This window comes from Manis javanica, chromosome 17 (genome assembly GCF_040802235.1).
Source record: "Manis javanica isolate MJ-LG chromosome 17, MJ_LKY, whole genome shotgun sequence".
NCBI classification, from domain to species: domain Eukaryota; kingdom Metazoa; phylum Chordata; class Mammalia; order Pholidota; family Manidae; genus Manis; species Manis javanica.
Window position 1 is genome coordinate 38,565,399 of NC_133172.1, and position 22,331 is coordinate 38,587,729.

General features: G+C 45.2%; 2 non-coding genes across 2 annotated transcripts; one reads left to right on the top strand and one right to left on the bottom strand.

Annotated features, from left to right (window-relative positions):
- The first annotated feature begins 3,811 nt into the window (after positions 1 to 3,811).
- On the top strand, positions 3,812 to 3,894 carry TRNAL-CAG (transfer RNA leucine (anticodon CAG)). The gene has a single exon. It is a non-coding gene; the product is annotated as a tRNA-Leu (tRNA).
- A 264-nt stretch (positions 3,895 to 4,158) lies between these two features.
- On the bottom strand, positions 4,159 to 4,241 carry TRNAL-CAG (transfer RNA leucine (anticodon CAG)). The gene has a single exon. It is a non-coding gene; the product is annotated as a tRNA-Leu (tRNA).
- Positions 4,242 to 22,331: the final 18,090 nt, after the last annotated feature.

Below are 22,331 nucleotides of genomic sequence, written 5' to 3' on the forward strand. Positions count from 1 at the left end.
TGCGACCTCTGCCCTTCTAAAGAGCTCAGGTTTGGGGGCAGGGAAAGGACATACAACTTGACAGGCCATTCCAATTCCAGTGTTTTGAGGGGTCATCCCAGGAGCTTGTGGGAGCACAGAGGAAGCCAAGAACCTTAGTTGAGGGAAAGGGGCACTAGAGAAGGCTTCCTGTTGGAGGTGACATAGGAGAAGCAACCAGGAGAAGGAACTCTGCCAGTCTCCTTTAGCCTTCCTTCCATGGCTCAAGATCCAGCTTCAGCCATGGGGGTGTCGACACTGTATTAATCCCTCTCCCCACTCTGGCCCATGGTCTGCTGCAGGGAGCTGCTCCCCATCCTCCATCCTCCCGAGGCCCCTCCCAAACATGCCCACAGTTCCAGCACCCTTCCTGAGACCTCTTCTCCAGTACACCAGTCTTCGCCATCTCCCCTCCACCCCAGAATTCTCCTTTTTGTCCCCCTTTGGCCCAATGGGAAATTGGCACGTGCTAATTATATACACTAGTCCGCAGATGCTGTAGGAAGTACTCTCCTGTAAGTAAGTGATCCTTCTATTCTCTTACTGGATATTGAGCATGTTTTGTTAAAGGGTAAATTTTTAAAATAAAATGTAAAAAAAAATTTGCTGTGTAAACAGTGTGACAGTTCATCAAAAAAATAAAAATGGAATTACCATATGGTCCAATAATTTCACTTTTGGGTATATGTGCAAGAGGATTAGCAGGATCTTAAAGCACTGTTTGTACACCCATGTTCATAGCAACATTATCCACAATAGTTAAAATGAGGAAGCAACCCAAGTGTCTATCAATGGATGAATGGATAAGCAAAATGCAGCAGACCATACAATGGAATATTATTCAGCCTTAAAAAGGAAGGAAATTCTGACACCTGCTACAACATGGATGAACCTTGAAGACATTATCCTAAGTGAAATAAGCCAGTCACAAAAGGACAGACATTGTATGATTCCACTTATATGAGGTTCCTAGAGTAGTCAAATCTACAAAGACAGCAAGTGTGTGGTCACCGTGGGTTGGGTAGAAGGGGGAATGGGGAGTTACGGTTTAATGGGTACATAATTTCAGTTTTGCAAGGTGAAAAACGTTCCGGAGGTTGATGGTGATGATGCTTGTACAACAACATGAATGTACTTAATACCACTGAACTGTATGCTTAAAAATGCTTAAGATGGTACATTTTGTGTTCTGTGTATTTTAACAATAATAAAAATATTTTACTGAAGGAAATTTTTAAAAAACTGGTTCAAAGGAAAAAAATATGTAAAATTTCACTATCAGGAATGCTGAAGTGAATTTGCTAATAGATGCAAAACTGGCCTCTACCCCAGAGTGGAATCAGCAGATAAGATGTATTTACGTTTTCACAAACTGAATTTTAAATAATTTTCAGTAATGCGTTTTACTTGACTCAATATGTTAAAAATGTTAAACACGTAATAATGTAAAATTATTAATGAGATAATTTTACATTCCTTTTTTCATACTTAAGTCTTCAAAATCATGTGTTTTACACTAACATAACATTTCAATTCTGACCAGCCACATTTCAAGTGCTCAGTACTTACATGTGGTTAGTAGCTACAGTGTTAGAATGCAGAGCTGTGCACACCACCTAACATTCCTTTGAAAGAGCAACCAGGGATCTTCTTGCCTTTTTCAAAGTCTTTCCCAATTTTTCCTGAATAGTTTTTTAATTAAAAAAGAAATATGCAAGTAACTCATATTCATCATAGAAATATCAAATGCAGGTAACCAAAGAGAAAAAAATTACAATAAATGCTACCACCACCCAAAGGTAATCACAGCCCCTGATGTTTCCATAGCCTCTGAGGCTTTAATAGACACATTCTGTTATATCCATTTTCAATAAATAATTTTATTTGTATACACAATATATAAACAACCTAATTTTATACTTTAAAGTTGATATATGTTGTTAATATATAAACTATGAAATTGCATTATTTTTAAGGATTAAAAAAATTTCAGTACAGTTTTAGATTTACAGATTTATTGCAAAAAGTACAGAGAGTTCACTTGTTATTATTAATGTTTCCTCTATTATTAACTTCTTAGATTAGTAAGGTCTAGTCACAATTTTTGAGCCAATACTGATACATTATTACTGAAGTCCATATTTTATTCAGATTTTTTCAGTTTTTCCCTAATGTTCTTTCTCTGTTCCAGGATCCTTTCTGGGATCCTGCATTATTAACTAGTGATATCTTGTTTTTTCTCGGCTGTGACAGCTTCTCAGACTTTCCTTGTTTTTGAAGACCTCCATAGTTTCGAGGATCACTGGTCAGGTATTTTGTAGAATGCTCTTCAGTTGGGATTTGTCTAGTGTTTTTCTCATGATTGGACTGAGAGTCATGTGTTTTGGGGAGGAAGATCATGGAGGTCAACTGCCTTTCAAGGGCACATTGTATCAAGGGTTCACACTCTCAGTCTGACTTATCGCTGTTGATGTTGATCAGTCACCAGGTGAAATGTTATTTATTTTTGATTAGATAATATATGCACATGATACAAAAATTTAAACACACAAGTTAAAAAATCTCCCTCTTGCCTGTCTCATCCTTCCTCAAACATACACAGGTTGCCTTACCAAAGAAAATCCTGTTTAACCCTGAACCTGTGAATATGTTACTTTACAGAGTTTAAAGTGATTTTAACTTTTGAAATATGGTTAAATAAAGGATTTTGAGATGGGGAGATTACTCTGGATTATCAGGATGGGCCCAGTGTAATCACAACGATCTTTAGAAAAGGTTAGACAGGAGTGTCTGAGTCAGAGATGGCATCCGAAGACAGAAGCAGAAGCTGAAGTGATGTGGGAGTATGAGTCAAGGAATGTGGGTGGTGTCTAGAAGCTGGAAAAGGAAAGGAGGTGTATCTCACCTAAAGCCTCCAGAAGTTCTGACCTCCAGAACTGTAAAATAATAAATGGTATGGTTTTAAGTCACTAAATGAGTGGTAATTAGTTACAGGAGCAATAAGAACTAATTACAGGGTCTCTAAGTTTTCCACCAAGTTGACTGTCCAGCCTTGTCTTGAATGCCTCCAGTGATGGGGATATCAGTATCTATACAGACACCCTTTTTCCATGGAAATCTCTGGAAACCTTCTATGGAAACCTTTCTCTGTAACTACCCACCTGAAGTCCCAGTTCTCGGAGCAAGCACAGACAGACACAATCTTTTGTACACAACAGGCTTTTGTAGACAAATTGTTTCTTCAAGTATAACAGCCCCCAACTCCCTTGCTCAGTTTAATAAAAAGGTATAAAAGCCAACGCTCTCTGATGAGGCTCTGGCAAACTGTGGAATGGGATCCTATTGCTTGGCTTCCGCCCCTGAGGAGCCCAGGGCAAAGTTCATCACGGAGCATTCCGCCTGCCAAAACGAATCTTCTAAACCCGCTCCCCACTTTACTAGTCATTATAATAACATCAAAACTTCGGGTTTCCACCTTTGCAAGTGGCTGGAATTTAACAAGATAGTTTTATTTTCATTGTATTTATTTTTACGGTTGTCTTCTATTGATGACAAGGGAAAATGATTTTCCGTTTCTGTTTAGGCTACAGTTTCCTTTTAAAACATATAAATAATAAAAGATTACTTAAATAGCCTTACGAATCACGGCAACGCGGGTGATTTTTAGCTGTGGACGACAGCAGCTATGCAGCTGAATGTGGAACTGCCAGGAACCTTCAACCGCTTGACTGACCGGAGCCGCGTCGCAGAGCGCGATGAACTACGTAGTACCTGCTAACACCTCTCGTAGGAAGTCAGGATGGCCGAGCGGTCTAAGGCGCTGCGTTCAGGTCGCAGTCTCCCCTGGAGGCGTGGGTTCGAATCCCACTTCTGACAAATCTGAGTTATTTTGCCCTTTACCAATTAGGCGATATTGTAAACCTGTAGGTGTTCAAAATATTCTTTTACCTCTTTTTACACACCAAATTCTCTTTTATTTTCTCTTAACAGATACTTTCTTCCTCACGATATTTATTTGACTTAGACTGTAAAAGCTAAGTACCGCTCTGTACCGCAAGTCCTTTCTTAGGGTAGTCAACCGTACACACCTCCTTGGACCTTGCAGAGAAAGACCAAAAATGGAGTAAAAGTCACAGAGCTTGTCAGAAGTGGGATTCGAACCCACGCCTCCAGGGGAGACTGCGACCTGAACGCAGCGCCTTAGACCGCTCGGCCATCCTGACTGCCTTGGCCAACGTTTGCGAGCAAACCCTTTCAGAGTACCTCTAGAGTGCGCCTGTGTCCCAAAGACTGATGCGGTCTACAGTGCCTGGGAGAAGCCAGCGGCATACGCGCGTTTGAAGGGGCGGGGCAAGAGGTGATTAATAGGGGTTGAGCGAAGCACTTCCGCGGCGGCAGAGGGCGCGCGCTGCGAGCTGTAGAATCGGAAAGGCCAGGAGCCGGACTATGTGACCTGGCAAGCATTCGTGCCTCTAACAAACATTCATTCTGCATGCATGTATGCATTTTACTATTCCACCAGCTTTGATTCTTGCACATCTGATGTCATCGTTGCATTACTGCACACACTCCCTTGTGCATTTTCAAGCCCTCCTACCTACCTGCCCTGGCATACAGAACTCTGAGAACGCTGGAACCAGGTGTAGCCCAGTTATCGCTAAGTCTCATGTAAGTGTACGGCGTAATCCTTCTGGCTATTCCTTAAAACTGCAGCTCATATTTACACGTGCTAACTCAGTTACTCAGTTTCCGGGTTAGAGAAGCTGGATACGCCTTATTCCTGACCAGGTCCCTTGGGCTTAAACAGTGCTTGACACACAGTAGGCGTGCAGGGAAAGCCCATGGACTAATCCCTCCCTCTCCTCCTCCTTCTTGCATTCCGTCATTTTGTGACTCACATTCCCTCCCCCAAGACCCACGCTCTGCGGGACGCAAAGCTAAACCATCGCAGCACTTCCGTCCCCTTCTTCCCTACCGCCAGACTTACCCACACACCAGCTCTGCCCAGGGTCTAGGAGATTCTAGGGCCGCGCGGAGGCTTTCCTCCACGGGATTTCCAGGGAGCATAAGGGCACCCCCCTCCCCACCTTTCCAGGATCTCATGTGCCCCTGGCCCCAGGTTCTCGGAGGCTCTGAAGATTTAGCTCCTAAAGAAAGGTGGTCGGGATGCGGAGACAAAAGACTGAGGTTCTGGTGCAGCTGGGCCACTGACTTGCTGTGTAACATGGTCAGGCACTGTCCCTCTCTGCACGAAGTGACTGAAGAGAGGGCCTGGGAACGACCTCTGTGAGCAACATTGAGCAGTGGGGTCGCATTCGCACCTCAGTGTCCACTGACTTGCCTGACATGGTATCACAGAGCAGCCTCAGCCAGAGCCTCCTTACTAATCCTGGGGCAGGTCCCCTCTGGACACCTCAGGGTTTGGGATGCCTACAGGTGGTACAGCCCCTGCGGTGGGCAGAGGTCCAGGTTATTTGACAGGTGATGAACCCTCCCCCGCTTTCCTTGCCCCGAATGCCCCCTCCTCATTGGCTATCAGAATTTATTTCTTTAGGTTCAGCAATGACCTCTTTCCTGTCCTCTCCTAAAATACAAATTGCCCGGGACATTGCAGAGGGTGTCAACAAACATTTACTGAGTACTTACTATGTGCCACACACTGTTCTAGGTACTGTGTAGAAAACAGAATTTTCTGCCCTCAGCATACATTCAAGCATAGGGTGAAGGGAGAAAGATAAGAAATGAGTGAACGGCAAAATGGCAAAAAAAGTTCTGGTGCTGGTGAGATCAAGAAAGAGATATGATTTTGAAATAAGCCACAAAATGGTAACTGAGCATCTTTCATTACTTTTACAAACAAATGATTGTTGTCCATAGACATGCAAGTGGATTTTGTTGAGGTGGAATGCAGTTAACTGTTGCTCTGTCAGTATTGACCATTTTACATGTATTTATAAACTCATTTCATTATTCCTGACTGCCAGTATATATGTCTTTGAATTCTCCATTGAACCAGTTGTAACATCTTACTGGTTTCCCCCTAAATTAGTGCATTAAGTGAAACTTTTGACATGTTCATTTTATTTTGATACAAGAATCATGATCTTTTGAAAAAGTCTCCTTTAACAATGGTCAAAAGTGCTAGGGGCTCTCATAGGAAGGGCGGTCAGGGAGGGCCTCTCTGAGGGGTTGACGCTGAGTTCAAAAGAGAGAGACAAGTAAAATCAAAGGTGGGTCTGGCAGTGTTCCAGAGGGAATGCAAAGTGTCCTGTGCAAAGTTCCTTAGACAGTGAGAAGCATGTCGTGTTGGAGGGATGGGAAGGCCGGTGGGGCAGAGAAAAATGGGAGGAGTCTGAAGTACATTTCACACAGGCTGGAATGCCAGGGAGAGGAGTTTGGATTTTCTTCTGTGTGTGATGGAGTCACTGCAGTGTTTTAAGCAAGATGATGCAGTTATCCTTTCAAAATGATCCCTTTGGGTGCTGTGTGGAAGATGGATGTCAAAGGTCAAGAGAAAAATTGGAGTCTAGGGAGAGGGCCATGGCAAGGGAGGGTGAGAAATGAGGGTGGCTGGACCAGGGAAGTAGAGATTATAAAAGATAGTTGAATTCAGGATTCAAGATTTTTTTTGGAGCTAAGAATGACAAGTCCTTCTGGCTGAATGGTGAGTGCAGGGATGTGGAGAGAGGGACAGTGGGTGTGCAACAGGAAGTTACCAAGACTGGAGGGGCCAGGTTAGCAGATGCTCACAACTGCCCTTTGAGGTGAGTGCTTGCTTCACACCTGTGCTGCTAGGTCTCTATTCTGCCCCATTTTTCATATCAGGGAGCTAAGGCTCAGGCTGAGCAAATTGCTAGGTCCTCTGGAACCTCCAGAAGCCTCTAGAACCCTTTCCTCCTGCCTTATACCACCAAACTTTCTGAATGCACATCATTTTAGAGATAAGAAAACAGAGGGAGGGCCAGAGCTGGCACCCAAGCCAGCCCCACTCTGTCTGCTGCCCTGCCGGCCTGGCTGGGAAAAAGTACTCACCTAATGGGGGTCAGTGCTGGGTTTGAGTGCATGCTCAGCTGTCTTCCCCTGACACCTTTCAGGTACCAGACTCCTGGCCTGGAGGAAGCCTTTCAGGACTGTATTCCAGCCCCAGGCCCCCAAGACCAAAAACGGAAAGGGCACTATTCCTATTTATCCCATTTCCCTTTAGAAGCCTAGATATCAATAGTGGGCCCTCAAGGGACAGGCCTCAGCTATTCCCCAATCTGGGCATTCATCCAGCTTGGGAGAGGAAAGTCCCTTGAGCTCAGTGTGGAAAGTCTACCAGTAGCTGGGGATGTCCCAGCATGGCTCTTCTTGTGCTCAGCCCCAGTAGGTACAGATGGAGTCAGATGGCCACTTGGAGACCTGGTACTCAGCCAGTCGCAAGGCCTGAAAGGGGAAATCCTAGCATCCCTGGGACCTTGGCACACATCACCACCTCTGCCTGGGAAAAAGGTAGAAGGAAGGTGAATGTTAGTGAAAGCCTCCTTTACATCCATTATTTCACTTACTGTTCATAACAGCACCACAACACAGGTTACCATTACTCCATTTTACAGATGATATAAATGAGGCTCAGAGAGGCCAAGTAACTTACCCAGAGTTGCACAGCTGAGAAATGAAGCCTGATATTTCTGGCTCAATATCCCTTCCTGAGAACTGCTCGGAGCTCAGAACTGTGAAAGGTGCTTTTTTTTATATTGTCTGCCTTAAAAATAAATAAATAAATAAACAAATAAAGACATGAGGGCTTGCCAACTCAAGTGGCAGGCTGGACTTTGAGATGTTATTTTTAGGCCTGTTTTCTTCATTGGAGGAGACTTAAAAGAAAGGGTAGGTTTTTCCCATCAAGCCGGTCCAAATAGCATGGCCAAGTGTTTGTGATTTTAGGCTCTGGTTTCCTTGGCCAAGACTCGGGTACGGAAGCCATTAGGCGTCAGCCTCGGTAAACCCTGCCGAGGCCCTGGTTTGAGCAACGTGGCCCGCTGAGTGAAGGTGTGAAGTGGTGAAGCAGGCATGGATGTCTGATGTGTTGGGATGGGAACTGCTCAGTTCTTCCAGAGTCGGAGCCAAAGACTCCCAATCCACCCTTGGCATGGAGAGAACTGGGCAGCACAATTTCCCAGTTCTGAATGGATCACATGGATAGTGGTAACCAGAATGGACCGAGGCCAGGACCTCACTTTCTAGTACTCTGGATTGCTTATCATGCTTCCAAAGCCTTCAGTCGTGCTGGGAAGTGAATCCCAGGAATGGCAGGGACTGAGTAGCTTACGACTCTGGTAAGCAAGGCGCACAGAGCCAATTTTAACTTGAGGCCGCGTGGCTGAGTGTGTCGGCGTGTGGCCTCTGGAGCCACCTGAGTTCAAACCCTGCTTCTGCCCTTAGCTGGCTCGGTGATCATAGGGGAGTTACTTAGCCTCTCTGTTTCTCAGTTCTTCAGTTTCCCTATCTGTAAAGTAGATTTAGGTATAATATCTACCTCAAAGGATTGTTGTAAAGATTAAAGAGTTAACATATGGTCAATGTTTAGAGTGCCTGGAATAGAATAAATGCTTTATATACTAACCCAGAAAAATTAAGCAATGTACATTTTGGCAAGTTCTCACCTGCAAACTGACTTTGTGGAAAGAGTGTCTATAGTGTCATCCCCACAACCATAGCTGGTTCTAACTGCCCCCATTTGAGCCAGCCCTGCTCGCCTGTTCTCATCTCCCATCTCCAGCCCTTGCCCTCATCTTTCTGTTCTTTCAATGCACAAGGCATGTTCCCTCCTCCCAGCCTTTGTACCTGCCATCTGCTCTGTGTGAAGCCCTGCTCCCCCAGCTCAGGCAGGGCTGGCTGCTTTCATCATTCCTGTGTCAACACAGGTGTGTCCTCCTCAGTGTCCTGGCCAAGGTGACCTGACCCCCTCCCTCACCTCCCACTTTCTATCTGGCCTACTTCTTGCAGATGCAAAGTCACTGCTCATCTGTGGCTTATTTGATGATCATATTTCTCTCCCACCAGGCTGGCTCTACGCTCTGTGAAGGCAGGAGTCTTGGCCATCTTGTTCACCAGGCGATCTCAGCAGGAAGCACACCACCTGTCCCATAGCAGGAGCTGGATAGGTAAGTACTGCGTGAGTGGATCAATGGACAGATGGATGAATGGATGGATGGATAGAGGGAGGGAGGGATGGGTAAATTCCTTGGGCTCTTTAAGCCAGTTTCCTGTCCCTGTCAGGTGGAGCTCAGGAAGCCTCCCCAGCTGAGGCCATCCATGACTCTGCCTTCCCCTGGAGCCATCAAATCTGACCCACCTGCTGCCCTTCCTCCTGCATTGGAGCATCAGTGTCTTTTGCCCACCTGGAATTCGGGGACCTCCAGACCCCTTGCAGGCCCCTTTTGTTCTGCTTTTTTCAGCTAAAAGGTTTTGTGTTCTGCTTCGGAGCCCATTAGTCCAGGGCTTTCTTGCAGGGTGGGCTGAATGCTTAGTGCCGGGGTGAGGGGGCATGCAGTGTCTAGACAATTGGATATTCTCCTGGTACTATGCCCATATCTGGGTCAACTGAGTAAATACTGCCATACTAATGGATAATCAGGGCTACCCTGAGTGCCCACCACCACCCTGGCCACCCCATGCCTGATTCCCCACAGTCCCCCAACTTCCCATTGGCAGTTCCATGAGAGTCATTAAATATTTTGAACATTTCTACAGGACTACGTAATGGCTTTCCTGCTCAACTTGATACTCCAGTACTCCCTAGAGTCCCTTTGGATTCACTTCAAACCCTACTCTGGCCACCTCCCACTCTCGCCATTTACCCCTTCCCCTCCCCACCTCAGTCTTCGGGTACCAGCCCACTGATTTTCCTTTGGAAAGAATTTCTCCCCGACTCTAGGTCCCCAGCAGGTCAGGTGATGCTGACTCTATTGCCCTGCTCTATAGGAAATGAGCATACAGTTCAGGTCTGAACAGTCCATTCCATTCACCTAGCTACACAGTGAGTGGTTCAGAAATAAGCCCCGGATTCCAGTCGATCCAATGGGAATATGGCCAAGGGGATCTCTTGGAGAAAAGAAGCTAGGTGTGAGGGTCAGGTGGCTGAGCTGGTAGAGGACAGCCCGAGGCTGGTGGTGGCTGTCTTTGCTATGCTATGAGGAGCCTGCTTGAGAAGAGCTAGAAAACAAAGAAAATCAGATCTCTAATGACACTGACTAGAATAGTGTTAGTCTTTCTAGTTTTGGGAGCTGATGCCCTTTTTTACTTAAGCTGGTTTAATTTGAACTTCTGTCAAATGTAACCCAAAGACTAATACAATTACAGAAAGAACACTATGTTTACTAGGTTCCCCCCTTCACTAAGTCCCCCCCCCACATACCCCTTCACAGTCACTGTCCATCTGCGTGGTAAGATGCTGCAAAATCACTACTTGAAAGACTAATATAGTTTAGATGAGTGCTGGACAATGCAGCAGCCATGAGCTGACTATTGAGCATTTGAAATGTGGCTACACTGAGCTGAGATGGATTGTAAATGGAACATGAAACTGGATTTCAAAAAGTATGAAAATAAAAATGCAAACTATTTTATTATTTTTAATATTGATGACATGTTGAGATAATTCTTTGGCTATGTGTCAAATAAAATACATTTTAAAATTCATTTCCTCTGGCTCAATTTACTTTTTCAATGTTGCTACTAGAAACGTTTAATTATGTAGGTAGCTTGTCATATTTCTATTGGGCAGTGCTGGTCTACGTGGCCCCTTGTAAAGCAACAGGAAACAAGAGATCAGAACCTGTTCAGCTAAATTATGCAGCCCCGCAGGAAAATAACTCCAAGGGTGTCAAAAGGAGAAGGCTTTTTGGAGAGGGAAGGCAAAGAAGGACAGGGGGTGAGAGGAAGGGAAAGGCAGTCCAGGCTGGAGGCATGGCATGAGCCAAGGCCTGGGAATGGGACTGAGTGGAGATGGGTCCCAGGAGAACCAAGGATGGTAGAGAGGAGCCGCAAGGGTTAAGATGGGCAATCAGTTTCTCTGGGGAAGTTGGGGGTCTTGGGACAGTGCAGTACAAAGGGACAATTATTTCATTTGCCGTTCAGCCACTATACATTTTCTGTGTGTGTCATGAGGGCCCAGGGCTGGCACTGCCATTTCCCCAGCTATCCAGAGTCAGATCTGATGCCCAAACCCATCAAAATAGGGCTTCCAAGGAGGGAGAGAGGGGCCCCTATTCTGGGGAGGGAGAGGAACTGGCAACCGCAGGCCTTTCCCACCAGCACAGAGCTAGTCGGAGTTTCAACATTTCCTCCAGAAATTCTCTCATCCTCAAATAGCTTCCAGTTTACTTTTGATCTTTTTCTCTGTCTAGTGCTTTCTGTTCTCTCTAGGTATTTCCTGTAGTCTCTTTTTATTGCTGCTGGGATCCAGAGCCTAGACAACATATCCATGTCTTGGTCCTGGGGACCTCAACAGAGAATGTGCCAGCAGGGGCCCGGCAGGTGGCCGGTGTACTCATGAGGCCCAGTAGGTCATCACTGAGAAGTACAAAATCAGATTGCCCCATCCCCCAGGGACAGAGTCACCCTGGGTAGCCATGTCCCCCACATTCACTGCTTTTGCAATGCAAACAACTTTAAACCAATGAAAATTACTTTTCATTCTAACAAAAGGGCATTACTGATACCTCCTTTGCTCTCAAAGGTTCCAGCCAATATATGGAGCAAGTGTCTTGGTTTATCAAGCTCCCCATAAAAATAAGAAAGAGTCTGATGCAATATTTTTCTAAGTCGGGTGGTCTGAAAGAGATTCAGCATCACTGAAGGAGCTCAGCACCCTCACCCGGCCCTCAGCAACCCACGGGACATCCCCTCCAGGGGGAAGCTGACCTCCAGTCATGTCATTGCACATTGCATATAAATGTGTGTGTGTATGTGTGTGTGTGTGTGTGTGTGTGTGTGTGTGTGTGTGTGTGTGTTCAGCATCGCTGAAGGAGCTCAACACCCTCACTCAGCCCTCAGCAACCCACGGGACATCCCCTCCAGGGGGAAGCTGACCTCCAGTCATGTCATTGCATATAAATGTGTGTGTGTGTGTGTGTGTGTGTGTGTGTGTGTGTGTGTGTGTGTGTGTGTGTGTGTGTGTGTGTGTGTGTTTCTCGTTTGCCCCCAATGGTACCTTGTGGGCACACTGAACTATTTATTAATTGAGTGAATGAATGGATAAACCCTAAATTCAGAGTCTTTTTCCCCAGAGATTTATGTCACCTCAACTAAGGGACCTCAGTCCTTTTGCTCTTGTCCATGAGGTAACATTCTGAGCAATGCAATCCTCTCCTGGGTGACATCTGGCTATGGAAGAGAGGAATGTTTCATTCTCTACTTATTCATCCTCCCGACTGAGTGCCCACTCCATGCCAGCCTTGGGGACCTCAAGAAGGTGTTGGGACAGGAGTGTGTGTTTTCAAGAAGTGTACCCCACTTCCCTGATGTGTGTCAAGGAAGCACATTTATAGAAGAGCCTCTGGTCATTCTGAACGTGCAGGTTTCCATCTTCTGAGAACTACTGGGGGAAACTGAGGTGAGGGATTCCAAAACATTCCATAAAGATGAGCAACTGGAAAAGACGAAGGTCTATCAGGGTTGGGCTTCCACCTCAGCGTTGGGATTTTTATCTTTCAGCTGAAGTCCCCTTCAGGATATCTAGGCGCACAGACCTCAGGAGGCAGGAGGAACCATGGGCTGTGGGGTGAGAATGGGGCCTTCCAATTCTGCTGCCTGAGACTCTTATCTGGCGGCGGGGTGTGGTGCATGGAGGTAGATGGCATGGTTCTGCCTGGGGACAGATGGCATCTGCTGGCACAATCACTGGTCCAGAAGACAGCGACTAGAATTTGGGCAGAAGAGGGCAGACCTTCAGTGAAGAGCTGGGTCACAAGAGAGGCATGTGGCCTCTTTGGGGTGGGCTCTGACAGAGGGTATGAAGGAAGTCGGGAGGGGACTGGGCATGTGCCAGTGGCTGTGCTGTGCTGTGTCTCTGGGAGTGAGAATGTGTTAATGCACATTGCCACGTGTGATGAAGTATGTGCAAATGTGAATGTTGGTCTTAGACAAAGATGTGTGTCTGTGGGGGTGAGGGTACCTTGCTGGGCCACATTGTCGCATGGCTGGGTCAGTCACTGTGTGTGTTTTTGTTTATTTGTGGGACAAAGGATGGGGCAAAGAAGCACTAAAGATTTGAGATGGAACCATTCAGAGCTTACATCCCTGGTAGACCCACAGACTGAGTCTTGAGGGCCCGAGAATCAAGTTCAAGTTCAAATTCCAATTTTTCCTGCAAAGAAATAAAAAGCTAACCTTTTCGAACAATATGGCTTCTCTCTCACTTACCAACTTTACATCTCCCTGTATGGCCCCGGAAGATGACTGGTTAGCCAGAGACAGATAAAATTCCTCAAGGGAGGAACAACCTAAGACAGGCACAGTCGCAGGGGGGCCATCAGGTGAGAAATTGGGGATCAACAGAGGTGAGGCTTAGAACCTCACCCCCCCCTGTTTTGAGAGAAATCTTCTGCATCCATGGATGTATTATTGCCCTTGTCTAGCTCGGATTAACACATAGTCTACAGGCAACACACCTGATCATCTACATTTGCTCTCTTACAACACTAAACTATGTTTTCTACCTTTATCTTGCATCTACCTACCACTTCAGCATTTTATTTAAAAAAATAATAATAATAATAAAGGGAGAAATGTGCGATCCACATATAAATCAAGTATAAAAATCAAACAAATATTCATATTTGACCTGATTGTTTATAGTTCATAATGCGTGATCAAAACCGAAACTTTCTGTGATGACTGCCCTTGCACTGTTCACCATGTAAGAACTTATTCACTGTATAAGAATTTGTTCTCCATGTAAGAACTTGTTTATTATGCTTCAGAAGACTGGAGACTGACGAGAATTAGGCTGGGGGTGGATTAATGATTGTGCATTGAGCATTGACTCCCCTATACAGAATCTTATTGTTGTTAACAACCATTTGATCAATAAATATGAGAGATGCCCTCTCAAAAAAAAAATTCCAATTTTGCCACGTTTCAGCTGTGTGGCCTCAATAGTTCCACTGCCTTTCCAAGCCTCAGCTTCCACATCTATAAAATGGGTATCATTACCCTGCCTGTCACCCAGGGCCGACCTACAGGCAATTCTGGGGCAATACCAAGAAACCTGAGTACTCAGCTCACTCAGGGGCGAGGAAATGGGAAAGGAGCCCCCATTCTTTGTGCTCTTGGAGTTTCTTACTCTGAGCATGCATTACTTGTATCATAAAAAAGGTGCTAGAAAAAAGCATTTGTGCTCTGGAAACCCCCTGACCTCTGTCAGTCTGGCTGGGGAGATGCTTGTGGTTCTTTTATGTCATGGTGGCCACAGCCAGGGCATGAGGTTACTTGCCAGGGGACAGGACCTGAGGCTGGGCAGGCTCTGGGTGGCCTCCCCTCCCCAGGAGCCAGCCGGGAGTCACTGCCCAACTTGGAGAAGATAGGAATGCTGCTTCCAGGAGGCCTCCTGCCTTGCATTCCTGGCCAAGGAGAACTGAGCCTAGCCCTGTGCCCAGAGAAACAGGGCAAACACACCCGCTGAAACAGCTCTTACCAGATGTAAGGGTTAATTACACGGAATCTTGCCTTTAATAATGCCTTTCCTTTTTTCCTTTTTCTTCCCTTTACCTACGTTTTCTTAGTGTTCCCCGCCCCCTACCACCGATGAATCACGAAAAGCTATTATCAGAAGTTACCTCTGGGGAGGGAGGGAGAAGGGTTTCACTTTCCTTCTTGTACTTTTATAATAAGGCTTGATTTTCCAACCTTATATGTCTTCTCTTCCTGCCTCCCCCTTCCACACCTCCCCTACCCGCTGACATCAGGAAGTCTGGGCAGAATCCTGCCCATTGGGGATTTTTCTTTTTTGAACTTCACTGTGTTAAAAGGAAATCAGAATTGCAGTCACTCTTATGTAATTTAAGAAATATAAAAATGCTGAATTTCAATACCCAACATTTTTTACGCTAGATGTATTTTTTTAATGTTAACAAGCTTTACACTTACATAATATAAGAATTTGAAAAAAAATCCAACACGCTTTCATGATTAAAAAAACCACTCAACAAACTAAAAATAGAAGGGAACTTCCTGGATTTGATAAAGAGCATCTATGAAAAACCCACAGTTAATACCGTGCTTAATAGTGAAAGACGGATGCTTTCCCCCTCAGATCAGAGTAAAACATGGATTCGTGCTGTGGCTTCTTTAATTCAACATTTACTGGAGGTTCTAGCCAAGAAATAAAGCAACAAAGATAAATGAAAGGCATCCAGGTGGGGAAGGAAGAAGTAAATTATCCCTATCGCAGATGATGTGATCTTATACGCAGGAAATCCTAAAACAACTACCCAAACGAGAGCACCCCTCTAGGAACAATGGTAGTGCAGTAAGGTGGGGGGGAGTAGAAGACCAACCCACAAATGTCTTCCTATACGCTATTTAGGAATATCCAAAAATGGAATTAGGAAAACAATTACATTCACAACAGTTTCAAAAAGAATAAAATACTTGGAATAAATTTCACAAATGTGGGGCAAGATTTGTACAGGGAAAATTATAAGTCTTTGCCAAAAGAATTAAAAAATCTAAATAGAGAGACATTCTATGCCTCTGAATTGGAAGACTCATCAGCAGGGAATTTCTCTTGTTGATCTATGAATCCAACTTAACCTTTTTAAATCCAAGTCTTTGTGTTTTTGTTCCTGTTTTTTTTTTCCTTTCCAGAAATTAACTAGCCATATCTAAAATTTACATAAAAAGGCAAAGGACCTAGAATAGCAAAAACAGTCTTGAAAAAGAATGGCAAACTTAGAGGACATAACTTCCCAATTTCAAAACTTACTATAAATCTATAGCCATAAAGAACCTGTGGGACTGGACAAGGATGGACATATAGGTGATGAAACAGAAGTGAGAGCCCAGAAATATATTCATATATTCTTAACATTTATGCTTTATTTTCAACAAAAAGGCCAAGGTAATTCAAAGGAAAAAGAATAGTCTTTTCAACAAATGGTGCTGCCACAACGCAGATGGTCACATGCAAGAGAATGAAGTTGGACCCCCTACATCATACCATTCACAAAATGGACCAGAGACCTAAATGTTAAGTTAAAACTGCAAAACTTTTAGGAGAAAATCTTTGTGACCTTCGGTTAAGCAAAGGTTTCTTAGCTATGATAGCAGAAGCACAAAGCATGAAATTAAAAAAAATAAATTGAATTTCATCAAAATTTAACCTTTATGAATCATTAAGAAAATCTAATCGCTAGAAGAAAATATTTGCCAAGTATTGACCTTTTTAAAGACATGTATCAAAATATATAGAACACTTAAAACTCCTAACAAGAAGGTGAATAATCCAATTTAAAAATAGGCAAAGTAACTGAATAGATATTTCACTAAGGAAGCTATATGAACATCTAATAAGTATAAAATAAGATGCTTAACATTTTTAGTCGTTAGAGAAATATGAACCACAATGAGATACCACTTCATACTACAAGAACAACTATAATAAAAAAAGACAGATAATAACAGCAATAGCAAGAATGAAACTAGAACCCTTATAAATTGATGGTAGAAATGCAAAATGGTACACCAGTTTGGAAAACAGTCTGGCAGTTTCTTAAGAAGCTAAACATAAATTTTCTATATAACCCAGTAATTGCACTCCTAGGTACATTTACCCGAGAGAAGTGAAAACACACGTTCACACAAGGCTGAAACATGAATATTCATAGCAGCATTATTCATAATAGCCCCAAAGTAGAAATAATCCAAATAGCCTTTGACTGATAAATGAATAAACAAAGTGTAGTATAGACACAATGGGCTATTATTCAGCCATCAAAAGGAATGAAGTTCTGATACATGTTAATACAAGGATGAACCTCAAAAACATTATGTTAAATGAAAGTAGCCAGACATAAAGGGTCATATATTGAATGATTACATGTATATAAAATGTCCAGAAAAGGCAAATCTATTGAGACAGTAATAAGATTAGGACTTGCCTGGGGGCAGGGGAAGGGAAAAGGGAATGACTGCACATGAGCTTGAGGGCTCTTTCTGTGGTAAATGGAATGCCCTAAAGATAATGTGGTGATAGTTGCACAACTCTGTACATTTACTAAAAATCATTGCATTGTGCACTTTAAAATAAAAAGAACTGGTAAGAACAAAAACAACAGAAAAAGAATATGTAGTTTATTTAGCCATTCTGTTGTTGATAGAGATGTGGGTAGTTTCCAGTTTGGAGCTATTTTTTTTTTTAATTTTTTATTAAGGTATGATTGATATACACTTGTATGAAGGTTTCACATGAAAAAACAATGTGGTTACTACATTTACCCATATTATCAAGTCCCCACCCATACCCCAATGCTGTCACTGTCCATCAGTGTAGTAAGATGCCACAGATTCACTGTGTGCCTTCTCTGTGCTACACTGTTCTCCCCTTGATCCCCCACACCATGTGTACTAAACATAATACCCCTCAATCCCCTTCTCCCTCCCGCCCCACCGCCCTCCCACACCCCTCCCCTTTGGTAAACACCAGTTCCTTCTTGGAGTCTCTGAGTCTGCTGCCATTTTGTTCCTTCAGTTTTGCTTCGTTGCTATACTCCACAAATGAGGGAAATCATCTGGCACTTGTCCTTCTCCACCTGGCATATTTCACTGAGCATAAAGTCCTCCAGCTCCATTCACGCTGTTGCAAATGGCAGGATTGTTTCTTTCTAATGACTGAATAGTATTCCATTGTGTATATGTATCACATCTTCTTTTTCCATTCATCTACTGATGGACTCTTAGGTTATTTCCACATCTTGGCTATTGTAAAAAGTGCTGCAATAAACATAGGGGTGCATATGTCTTTTTGAATCTGAGAAGTTGTATTCTTTGGGTAAATTCCAAGGAGTGGGATTCCGGGATCAAATGGTATTTATTTATTTATTTATTTTCCCACGCAAGAGATTTTATTATCTGAAAGAGAGTGGCTGCCCCAGAGGGGGATGGAGAGAGAGAGAGAGAGAGAGAGGGGTGGGGGACCAGCAGAGAGAGCGAGCAGGGAGAGCAGGGAGAGTAGGGGGACAGAGAGACAAAGAGAGCAGCGAGACAGACACACAGAGACAGAGACAAGGAGCTCAAATGGTATTTCTATTTTTAGTTTTTTTGAGGAACAGCCATATTGCTTTGCACAATGGTTGAACTAGCTTACATTCCCATCAGCAGTGTAGGAGGGTTCTTCTTGGGTTCTTCTTTATCCGCATCCTCACCAGCATTTGTTGTTCTTAGTCTTTTAGATGCTGGCCATCCTTACTGGTGTGAGGTGATATCTCATTGTGATTTTAATTTGCATTTCCCTGATGATTAGTGATGTGGAGCATTTTTTCATTGGAGCTATTCTGAATGCTGCTGATATGGACATTCTTGTATATGTCATTTGGGGGACATATGTGCACCTTTCTCTTAGGTATATATCTAAGAGGAGAATTTCTGGATCCTAGGGTATGCATACATTCTGCTATAGTAATTTAATAGTTACTGCCCAAGAATTTTCCCAGGTCTCCTGCCATTTACGTCCCAATGGGATCCTTAGAGACAGTCCTATCTCCTCAAGTCCTGTTTCCTGTGTGTCCTTGTAACATATCCCCACTCAGAAGTTGTGAGCATGTCCAATTCCTCAAAGACACTGGCTCATATGGGGTTTGGCCACTGACAGGTCAGTCATCTTGGGAAGACGGCTGCTCTTCAGGCTCTGTACCCTCAAGGCTGGCCAAGGTGGGTGGATGACTCTGGAGGCCCTCACCTGCCCCAAACCAGAGGAGGGGGCTGAGCTGCTTGAGGAAACCCCAGTGCCACTCTGTCCCCCGCCAGTCCCCCACCCTGTTATTTCTAGGCATTTCATGTCCCTGCCTGTGGGAAATTTCTTTCTGTGTTACAGATGGCTATAAATCTGTGACCTCCCTCTCCAGCTGACCTATATCCTGCTAGAGTTTTCCAGAGCCCTTAGGCAAGAGGGCCACTGCGTGAGGTGGGAATATCCCTCTGCTCTGTCTGGAACAGCCCCCCATCCTATACTCCCACTTCCCTGGAGAAACTCCCTCTTTTGTGTCCTAATCCCTGGGTTTGGGTCCCAGTCCCGCAGCTGAGATTTTCCAAAAGCTCACTAGCCTTATTCCCAGAATCTCCCCCTCTCCCTGCCACCCTTCAGGGGTCTTGAATACTGGGTGAGGTTTCTTGGAACTCCCAAAGAGCAAGATAGAGCCAAGCCCAGAAAAGAGCACTGGCCCACCCTGAAATTCTTCTGAAACCAATTGTCATGTTAATATTCGCATTTGATAGCAATGTGCCTAGCTCTCTTTTATGTGGATTAATTTATTTAATCTTAACAAAAAGGAGGAGGGTACTGTTGTTTTCCCCATTTTGCAGAGAAGGAAAGAGGCACAAAGAAGTTAGGATGCTTGCTAAGGTCCACAGCTGTAAGTGAGAGAGCCAGGAATCAAACCTAAGAGTTTTATTCCAAAATCTAGGCTCCCAATTCATACATTCTACTGCCTCTCACAGTCCTTGGATAAGATCCCACGTCTGAGCTTTTGGTCATGCAGCTCCTGTCCTACCAGAATGCCCTTCTGCCTTCTCTACCTTACAAAAGGCATCCTTGCAGGCCCACCTTTCCCTGCTGCGCTCCCCTCCCTGCAGCAGACAGAATGCCACGGCATCCTCCTCTGAGTCGCCAGGCTGCCGCTTCCTCCGGCTGTGCACTGGACACACCACGCTGGCTGCCCAGCCATGAGCTCACTCCGCACTGAGCCATGGCCGCTTCCAGGCAGGCCCTGGGCTTTGTCCATCGTAGGGTGGCTATCCTCCAGCCGACTTCTCCAGGAGCTGCTCAGAGTTCCAGATGGGGCTTGCCTTGGCCTCCACCTTTTGTGAGACTTTGGATAAACCGCTGGCCTCGGTTTCCAGGAATGAGCTTTTTCTCTGATTGTTCCTCAGCTGCTGAAAACCCCATCTCTCCCTGCCAGGGAAATAACCTGGGGGCCTTCCCTCCACAGCCCAGTGTAGGAGACAGACTGGGAGCTGCGGTTGGGCAAGCCTGACGTCCTGGGATTTCAAGCTGCACTTGGACTGCTCTGGAGGGATGTCTGAGTCACCTTCCTGCCTGGGGAGGACGGAACCTGGCTGCCGCGCCTGGAGCAGTGGAGAGCTGAGAAAGGTCTTGAGCCCTCTGTACGAACCTCTATTCATCCTGCCCAGGCTGAGGAAAAGGGTCATCGGGAACAACACCCGGTTGATAATAATAGTTGTTACTAAGTATTAAATACGAGTCCCTGCTCGCTCACAATGCACGTGCCCAAGCCAGGGAGGCGGAGCAGTGGGTTGGTGAGGACCACAGCTGGGTCAGGCCAGAGCTCCAGCTTCAAGGTTGCCACCTCTTCACCTCTCCAAGCGTCAGTTCCCACATCTCAGTTCCCACATCTCTAAAATGGGATAAGAGTGCCTTTCCTCATGGGTCACTGAGAAGAAAGATGTGGAAGCTGCACATTGCCTGGCCCGTATTTATGGCTCAATATCCAGCTTAGACCACTGGGCAGATGAGGTCAGTGAGCAAAGGGGAGCAAATGGCACGGGTCCCTTTCACCTCCAGGTCCCCAGCATCCAGCACATGATAAGTATCTAAAAGGCCGAAGAAAATGCTCCACTTTCAGCTCTGCTCCAGTGGCTGTGTGCCTTTGGGCAATCTGCTTTCCCTCTCTGGGTCCAGCCTCTTTGTCTGCGGGTTGATGTGAAGCTGTCTAAACTTACAGTTTAATATCAAGGCCCGAGGGAACCGTAGGGCATACTAGGGACTCTGCAGTGGCTGAGCTGGCCTGGCATGATTTCTGTCTCCAACACTAACTAACTGTGTGACATAAGGGATGTTCTTTGACCTCTCTAAGCCTCAGTTTCCTTATCTGTAACATGTGTCCAGATCCTTTCTTTCCCCTCAGTATTGTTTTGAGACTTCAGCCCGAGATGAGTGCTTGGTGTAGAGCAGGAACATTGTAAGTGCTCAATCAGTTAAGAGATTATCTAAGGATGAGAGGGGAAGTGGGGGTAGGGGGAGGATGGTTGTAAATCATGGGTTACGGGAACCCAGAAGAGGGAGCAGCAGACTCCAGCTGGTGAGGGGTACAGAGGAGCTCCTTGGAGAAGATGGGCCTGGAGGCCCAGAGAGGGTCGCTGACCCACCCAGTGCCACACAGCTGTTGCAGCCGAACTGGAAGGGGCTCAGTGGCTCTATCCCCAGTTTGGGCTGGAAGGCAGCCATTGGTGGTAGGGTAGGGGTGGGCACTGGCACGAAGATGACCTCTGGGGAAGGGAGTGTTGTTTTCCGGTTTGTGCTTGTGAAGCTATGATTTCCTCTCCTCCTTCTGAGAAGAACAAGGGTTCTTAAAACAAACAAATAAATCTTGATTTAAGTTCAGTTTCATTCAGTGAATTAGTTGTTTTAAGTAACATGTCTGAACAGGGACAGTTTATCCCTGCCATTCATAGGCATTTCTGTGCTCTTGCAAACAACCAAGATACACCGTTAAATGCGGAGTTGGGGGAGGGAACAGAGCAGTGTGCCGGGAACACAAGAGCATCAGAGGGGAGGGGAAACTAGCTGTGTATATCTGTTTATATGCAGAGAAAACCTGGAGGGCTGCATGAGGAACTGGTAACAGGGGTTGCCTGTGGGGAAGGAAACTAGGGTCAGGGATGGGGGGATATTTTTTGCTATTTATTGTTTTGCTTCTTTTAAAGTTGACCACTTTGGCTGTCGCATTCCCCAGACCTCCCTGCTACATTTCTGGCTGGTCTGCTGGCCTATCGCTTTTCCCAGCCACTACTGAGACCTCAGCCTACCTGATATTGGCCTCCCTGATGGTATGACACTGAGATCGCTATTGTTTCTGGCAGTGTCTCTGGGTGTGGAATTTTCTCCTTGGCTCCACACAGTGCACCCCCTTTCCCTCCACTCTGATAGACCTGCTGCACCATGAAGCTGAACCGGAGAAAGGTGGGTGTTGGGCCATAGACTCATATTTCTTACTAAGGGTCAGGAGATTTTCGTGAATAAACATGTCTCAGTTTTTTGTATGTTGCATTAGTTTTCTATTGCCACTATAACAGGTTACCACAAACTTTGTGGC